The 7,830-nt window shown below is 38.2% G+C and overlaps 2 long non-coding RNA genes across 4 annotated transcripts in view; both read right to left on the bottom strand.

Annotated features, from left to right (window-relative positions):
* LOC139076099 (uncharacterized) overlaps positions 1 to 7,830 on the bottom strand; it is a 76,620-nt gene that overhangs the window by 67,810 nt on the left and 980 nt on the right. The window lies entirely within an intron of this gene.
* Positions 6,798 to 7,605, bottom strand: LOC139076100 (uncharacterized). The gene is made up of 2 exons (XR_011527371.1): positions 7,481 to 7,605; positions 6,798 to 6,904 (listed from the first exon to the last, which is right to left on the bottom strand). It is a non-coding gene; the product is annotated as an uncharacterized lncRNA (long non-coding RNA).

Raw genomic sequence — 7,830 nt, 5'->3', positions numbered from 1 at the left:
GAGCGTGGACATGGCACCACTCATCAGGCCATGCTGAGGCTGTGTTCTTCCACATGCCACAACTAGAAAGATCTACAACTATAATATACAACTATGTACTGGGGCTTTGGGGAGAAGGAAAATAAAATCTTAAAAAAGTTGAAGACTGGAAAAAAAAGGAAGTATTTTAAAAGGTCTGTAAAGTATCTAAAGTACAGTAAAGCCTACAACTGCTTAATATTAATTAGTGAGATAGGCATAGCATTATTCTCAGCATAGCATTTCCCAAAGCCAGGTGAGATGTTATGTGGGAATTTCAGTGGGAATATGGTGAAAGTTTGAAAATTGTATGAGGAAAAAAATCAAATTTAATTATTGTACCTTGGTACATTTTTTTTTTAAGTTCAGGAGAAACACCATATACAGGTCTCTCCTGTACCAAATTTTAAAAATGTGCATAATAGGAAAAAAATGTATCATTGTTTACAAGAGGCCTACTCTGTCACCCTTGTACTTCTACCCCAAGGTTAACATGTTTGCTTGTCACTTGTGAAGTTGTAGCTATTCGAAGATATATTCCATGATAAAAGAAATTTTCAATGGAAAGGGGAATGATATTTGTTTTTCTTGAGCCCAAATTCTAAATTTCCAACTGCCTTCTATATTTAGCCTTGTATGTCCCACCTCAAACTCAACATGAACATACCTTTCTCCACTAAAACCTGCTCCTTGTTCTAGCATGCCCATTCTCTGTCATCCAGATGCTATCCTGGAAGTCATTTTTAACTCCATCCAGTTATTCAACAGGCATTTGAGTGTTTACTATATACATTCTGCTAGAGCAGCTATTTCTCAAACTTCTTAGACTTAGGACCCCTTCATATTCTTAAAAATTGAGCACCCCAAATAGCTTTGTTTACCAATATTTTACCATATTAGAAATTAAAACAAGAAAATTATAATAGTAACGAATGCATTACATGAACATTTTCATGGAAGTAACTATATAACAGAGAAGAGTGGCATTATTTTACATCTTTGCAATTCACTTCTCTTAAATGTCTGCCTTAATAGAAGGCAGCTGGACTTTTGGTTATCTTCTGCATTCAGTTGGTTGAGATGTTACTTACTTACAATTTTCAGAATTTCATGTGTTGGTCATTTGGAAAATAATGGTTCTCTTAGTTACATAAATTTTCCAAATGTTGGCCCAGTTCATTATATAACATCTAAGAAAATTATATTCACATCACCACCTATCTCATAAAAAAAACCCCTCAAGTATTGGGCAGATGTTAAGCTCCTGATAGTAGACAGAACTTTTCCCAAAATCCTAATTTTCACTTCAAAGTTTGAATTTTATCACTGACAACAACTGCTGTTAGTTGTTTTCCTTGAAAGGCTCACTTCCTTCATATTCGAAAGAACGTCTGCCAAATAGCCAACTCTGACAACCAAAATTTGAGTCATTCTTTCATGTAAAAATGATGTTCCAAGAAAACAGCTAATTCAGCTTGCAACGGAATTGCATGAGTACTTTTTCTTGAGACAACCATTATATTTTAGCATATAGCAGAAGTACTGTATGCAAACTTTCCATCTCATCCCTCAGGTTAAAGTTACGTGCTCAGGGTCCAGATTTAATAACATAATTTTACTGATTTCACAAGGACATCTTAAGTGAACCTGGCTTCCTCCCCATTTATACTGCAAATGCACGGCAGTGAAGAATGAATGACGACTACAGCTTGGTGCCATCACCATGATTCATGCCAAGGTGCCGGCAGTTTTACCACCTTTGCTTTTTCACCATTAGTGAAAATGTCAGGATAAACCATGAGTGAAAAAGGGAATCAACAGTCTGACCATTTCAGGACATGTTGTTTGTTGCCAAGCTTTCATATAAGAGAGTCTCTGACTAGTGGATGCTGATGTCAGGCAAATACAGGCAAAATAACAAGCCCAACCACGTTTGCAGATCCATCCATTTGTAAGGTCTAATAAATACACTTCTACAGATGAGATATTAACGCAGACTTCTTGTCTGCACACAGATCTTTAACATGACAAGTTACTGTATTGTTAAGAAGTAGCAGTACTGTGATTTTTAAACTTTTCATCTAGCCGACATTAGGCAGTGCAACTATATAGCTTTTTGTAAAGTTTTTCAGACATTGTGTATGTTTCTCCAGCCAATCTCATACAGTAACTTATCCTTTAAGATACTTCAGTAGCTTTTTCCTGTGGTTTCTTTGGAGTTGATTCTTCCTATGAGTCAGAGAACTCTGATTAATTTCATCTTTTTAGCATTGTTAGACATAGATGGTGTAGCTGTGGGTTGAAACAAGTAGCCTTATAATCTTTTTTAAGCCATGATCCATTCTTAGGAAAAACATACTTGGTTTATTTTAGAATAAAGTTATTAAATTCTAAAACAAGTTGTAGTTAAATTTAAAAATTTAGAAGTTTTTGAGAAAATATTTAAAACATTATTGCATAACAAGACAACAAAATGTACTTATATTTATGCTCAGACAGAAAACTACAGGATTGTATAACAACTGCACAATATTGAGGATTGCTGTGATTACACAACGATAAAAAGTGAGTTAACTTCTAGAAACACAAATATTCATACCATAAACCTACCACCTTAGGAAATTCTAGAAAATTCAAGAATATACAGCACCATTCGATTAACATCAGTGATGTCATCACACATCATGTAGCCTCTGCACTTGTGAGAATGACTTGAAAAAGTAAATAACATCTTAGTATTAAAAAGTTTTGACCTTGAAGACCTCCCTATGCTTAGGCAACAGGGATAACAGCCGTAAACAAGCACTGTCCTACCCTCAAGGAGCAACCTGAAAAAGTAGGGAAAAACCCAATTACATGATTACTAATTTAATTACAATTTTTTGAGAAGTGCTAATGACAACATTCAAGTGAGTTGAGGGCCTCAAGGAAGGCTTAAGGAGTGGCGTGTTGAGACTGTTCTTCTCAGTGCTGACACTGGGTCAGTTGTTGAGTCCTTTAACTTCCTTTCCATTTTGATTGCCACTCTACCAGACCTCATCACTTCATGTCTGGACTACTGTGAAAGAACCCCCTAAGTGGTCTCTCTGCCCTCAAATTTCTCCATCCCCACAACCCATCTTTGTATCCTGCAGCCAGGTTAAATTTCCTAAAAGACTGTTTCCATCAGAGAAAGTACCATAAGGTGGTAAGGAACACTGACTAAGCAAGTCAGACCAGATTTTGAATCCCTGGCCCTTAATTTGTTGGTGTGTCCACAGGAAAGTTGTTCAGCCTCACTGAACTTTAGTTTCCTACAATGTAGGATAGGGTTTTATGTATCAGGACCACCCTACATACACTGGCAAAGAGTTTGGCACATTATCCAGCACACAAGTGGCACTCAATATTATTAGTTCATTTCTTCTAACTCAACTATGTTTCCATTAGCTTCTTCCTACAGTACACACTAGAATATGTTGCCATTATTTATTACAGTCAAAAGTCTGGGATGAGATTTTTAACCAAAGGTCAGTAAAAGAGGAAAGGCTGTGAAGAGTGTTGACTGAGTTGACCGGAATCCATACACTAGAGGTGGGGTTAGTCAGCTGATAAAATAACCAATTCTGTAAACATGATCTGAAAACATGTTACTGTTGTCAGCAGGAAGAGCCAATCTTAAACATGTTAAAAAAAAAAAAAAAAAAGAAAAAGAAAACCCAAAAAACTAGAAAACCAGAAAACAAAGGGTAACAAACTAAAGGTCAGTGATGACTGTGAACTCTAGGAAAAAAAGCTGGAAAGCAGGATTAGTAAATGTAATCACGACTTTCAGATAAAATCAAAGGCAGAAGTAGTCTCTCTAGTCACCAAGAAGGTATACACCATGATACCACAAATAATTCATCAGGTTCAACCCCGGCCTAGATGAAATAAACCAGATTCCATGCTACTAACAGTTCTTAACAATCCAGTTTCTCACCCACTCCATCAAGAATGGGGAGTCATGGACAAGAAAATAGTCTTCTGGAGAAATATGTCTTCATATAAAATAGTATGTCACTAGGTAAACTAACAAAATCAAGAATTGTGAGTAAAGTACCAGACTCCTGGATATGTGACCTAATAAGGTGCTCTACAACTAAGTTTGGCCTAAAATAGTCAAACTAGTCTTACCCTTGTGATCCTGATCCCTATCATATATTGGATTAACAGTTGCAAATCATAATTATAGCAAACCTCCTCCATGCATTGAAAAATATGGAAGAAACATTATGTAGATCAAACTTTGCAAATCTAAAAAAAAAAAAAACCTTACAAAAACTTCAACTCTCATGTAAGTACCAGTGTTCAGTATACTTAATTTTTGTCCTAGAAGTCAAAGAAATAATATGGCTCTACTTCAAAAGGAGATAGGTAGCCGGTTTATTTAAAAAACAAAAAAATGAATAAATCCCAAGGAAGTAAAGCACAGGAAGAGGGTTAAGTGCAACGTTCGTACAGGAAAGCCAAGGAACTGCTAAATGGGGAATTCAGAGACCAGGCGTCAGCTTCCTTTATGAGGAGAAAATCAGGAGACTCAGGTTAAGTGTGACCCTAAAGTTGCTCCGTAAAAGGAGCCTTGTTTCTGTGTTTTGTGGACTTAAGCTATTATTTGAAAACCAATTTCACATATAAATGGTTTTAATAAATCTGCATTTATTGAGTACCCAGCTCTGTTGTTAGGTACTGGGGAATCAAAAATCTGTATCCTTGAGGAATGCATTGAATGGGAAAACAGACAGGAGAACTTACTGGTTCAAAAAACAGTATTTGGAATATTTTAACCTCCCTTAAAAAAAAAAAACAACAAAAATCCTGACCTGCAAGTTTCCAAAACTATTAACTACTACTCCTCTTTGCCTTTCAAAATGTTTTCCCATTCATTCAGTTTTTTGGGGAGGAAAAAAGTCCCAAAGTAGAGGGGACATATAGTATTAGGTGTGTCTCTGAAGTTGTAATAATTTTTGTCAGAAAAATAGGCATACTACACCCCCAGGGCTGTATTTGCAGCGTGGTTTCTGGGCCACCTTCAGAAGCAAATAAGGACTTGAAAAAGATTCAGAATTCTAGTGCCCCCCCATCCGTCTATCTTAACTGAGTTCAGAAATCTCTGGGTGTGCAACTGGCAATCTGCATTAAATAGCAAGCCAAGTGTCTGTGTGCACAGAGGTTTGAAGACCCCTATCCTAAGGATCTCATATTCTAAGGAGAAATTTTGTCAAATATATTTTTAAAAAATATAATTGAAATTTACAAGATGCTCTATTAGCACATAAATCAAAAACCATTTTGGTGTTAAGATAACATCTATTAATTTATACTCCATCAGGATGAAACTTACTTTGTGATGGTTCCCTATAACTTAAGATATGATAATTAGGGCTTCCTCTGATGAAGTTTTCCAAAAATGAAAACTCGTAGGACTGAAATTTAGGGCTAGTTTCAGTAACATCAGATATAGTCCTATTCCTCACTAATCTTCTGTCACCATTAAGGTTTAATGAAATCCCATTTCCCTAAAATGCAGTATGCATCCTTTTTTGAAATTCAAACTAGCCAACATTTACTTTCTCAACACATTGTTGTCCAAGGCAGGTTTATCTTTAGTAATGGTTTGTTGGATTTAGCTCTCAGCTAAGTACAGCTGAAGTAGAGAAAAAGGTAAAATAAAACAAGCACGAAAAAAAACCCTAAATGGGCCAGAGAGATTCAACTTTTATTTCCTTACTGCTCAATATGAAGAGAAAATTATCAATGTCCCTATTAAGTATTCTGCAATCCACAACACAAGTTTGTGGCTGCAGCCACATATAAACTGTCTACAGTGGCGATTTAAATTTAAATTACATAAAATTCAGTTCTTTAGTCACACTAGCCACATTTCCAGTGCTCAACAGTAATATATGGTTAGTGGCTTCCATAGTGGACAGCACAGACACAGAACATTTCCACTGTGGTGGAAGGTTCTATGGGACAGTGCTAATCTAGAGCACTAGCACGCATACAAAGAACTGTTTGAGAAACCAATAATCTAAAAGACCTTGTAAAGACATCAACATGTTGCTCACTCCATTTTATTTAGGGTTGGCCAGACATCAAGGAATACACTAGATGTTTAAGTGATGCAAGACTCAGCAAGAACCTGTACCCTCAAGAAGCTCAGAACAATCAAAAGAATTTAAACAAGCAATGACAATGACCTGAGAAGTGCTGTGATCCAACTTGCTATGAGATCAGGAGAAAGCATTGCTAACTTTTTTATAGGGGAGTCTTGCTTAAAGGACGATAGACCACAGAAGGCAAGATCATAAGGGAGATGATATTTGAATCTTAAACAGGTGTGAAGAGTAAGGAGCATCAAGGGTAGCATTCCAGAAGGAACTACCCTACAAAGAGGTATGACAACATGACTATGACTTGGGTAAACAGCAACCAATTCTGTATCACTTGAGTAGAGAGGTAGTGTTTGTGGAAAATCGTGGCAAATGAAAAAATTAAGAGAAGATGAAGTTAGCCCATTGAGGGACCTTGTATATCACATTCATGATGATGGAATTCATCCGGCAAGTAGTTAGGAGCCAGTAAAGGAGTTGCATAAGTCATTTTCATGCTTTGCGTGTTAGGACAACTGTCCTGGCAACATGTAAGATGGATCAGGAGATGATACTGGAAGCTGAGATATCAGTTTAGAGGCTGTTAGCATTACAAGAACTGAGCTCAGTTACTGTTGAGAACAGAAATAAAGAGATCGAGAGGTATTCAAAGGAGGTAAAAGGATGATGTTATTGAACCTCACATCCAATTCGCAGTAAAGCAGTAGTCAAGATCATCTGGACTGTGAAGAGCGTCAAGGATAGAATCCCAGCTGAGGAAAAAGGATAAAATGAAAATCAAGGTAAACATCCAAGAAAACCCATAAAGGAGGAATAAATGTATTGCTGGGTAAGAGTGAGGCCTCTGCTCAAGTAGGTAGCCTTAACTGGTGCTGGAACCAACCCATCTGGTTTCATGACTCACCAGGCTACCAAAAACAGGAGAGGAGAAAGCCAGTGGTATGTCTGGGGACTGGATGAGCAAGTACAACAAACAGAAAATGGGTTCAAAGTGTGAGTGAGAGTTGCTAAGATGCCTGACCTAGGGATGTAAGGGAGGGGGCCTAAAATTTTAAGATTAAGATCGAATCTGAGATGCTATACTTTGTTGGTGTAGCAAGGGTCTCAAATGGGGGGGGGGGGTCAGTAAAAAACTCAGGTGATCATGCCTTTAATCTATCTCCCTTTATGCTACAAAGAGGATGTTAGGTAACCTAACAACACGCAGCCTCACTGCATAAAATCAGCCCCAGGTGAACGCCTGGACTCCATTTCCCTCCTCCACCCTTATTATAATTACTTTGTGACATAAACTCAAGTCTGTGGCAAGACAGAGAAATTGGGCTCACCCTCAAAATCTTACACCTGCTCAATTCCCTGCAGGACAACGCCCAGGCACCAGGTTAAGCCCGGGCAAAAGAATTCCTCCCATGATCGAGAAAGAGCGACTCGACATGGAGGCGATGACGAGATCGCGGGGGAGGGAGGGATTCTTCTAGGCCCAGGGCGGTCCTTCGGAGACAGGAGGCAGCAGAGAACTCCCATAAAGGTATTGCAGCACTCCCCTCCCCCTGCCGGGAAGGGTGCGGCCTTCTCCCCGCCTCCTCCACTGCAGCTCCCTCAGGATTGCAGCTCGCGCCGATTTTTGGAGACCATGCACCTCCCACCCACATACCAGCAGGACCGACCCCCGCTCCTT

The sequence above is a fragment of the Equus przewalskii genome, chromosome 15 (genome assembly GCF_037783145.1).
Source record: "Equus przewalskii isolate Varuska chromosome 15, EquPr2, whole genome shotgun sequence".
NCBI lineage: Eukaryota > Metazoa > Chordata > Mammalia > Perissodactyla > Equidae > Equus > Equus przewalskii.
The sequence above is the reverse complement of the archived record's forward strand: the minus strand, read 5'-3'. Positions and strand labels throughout refer to the sequence as shown.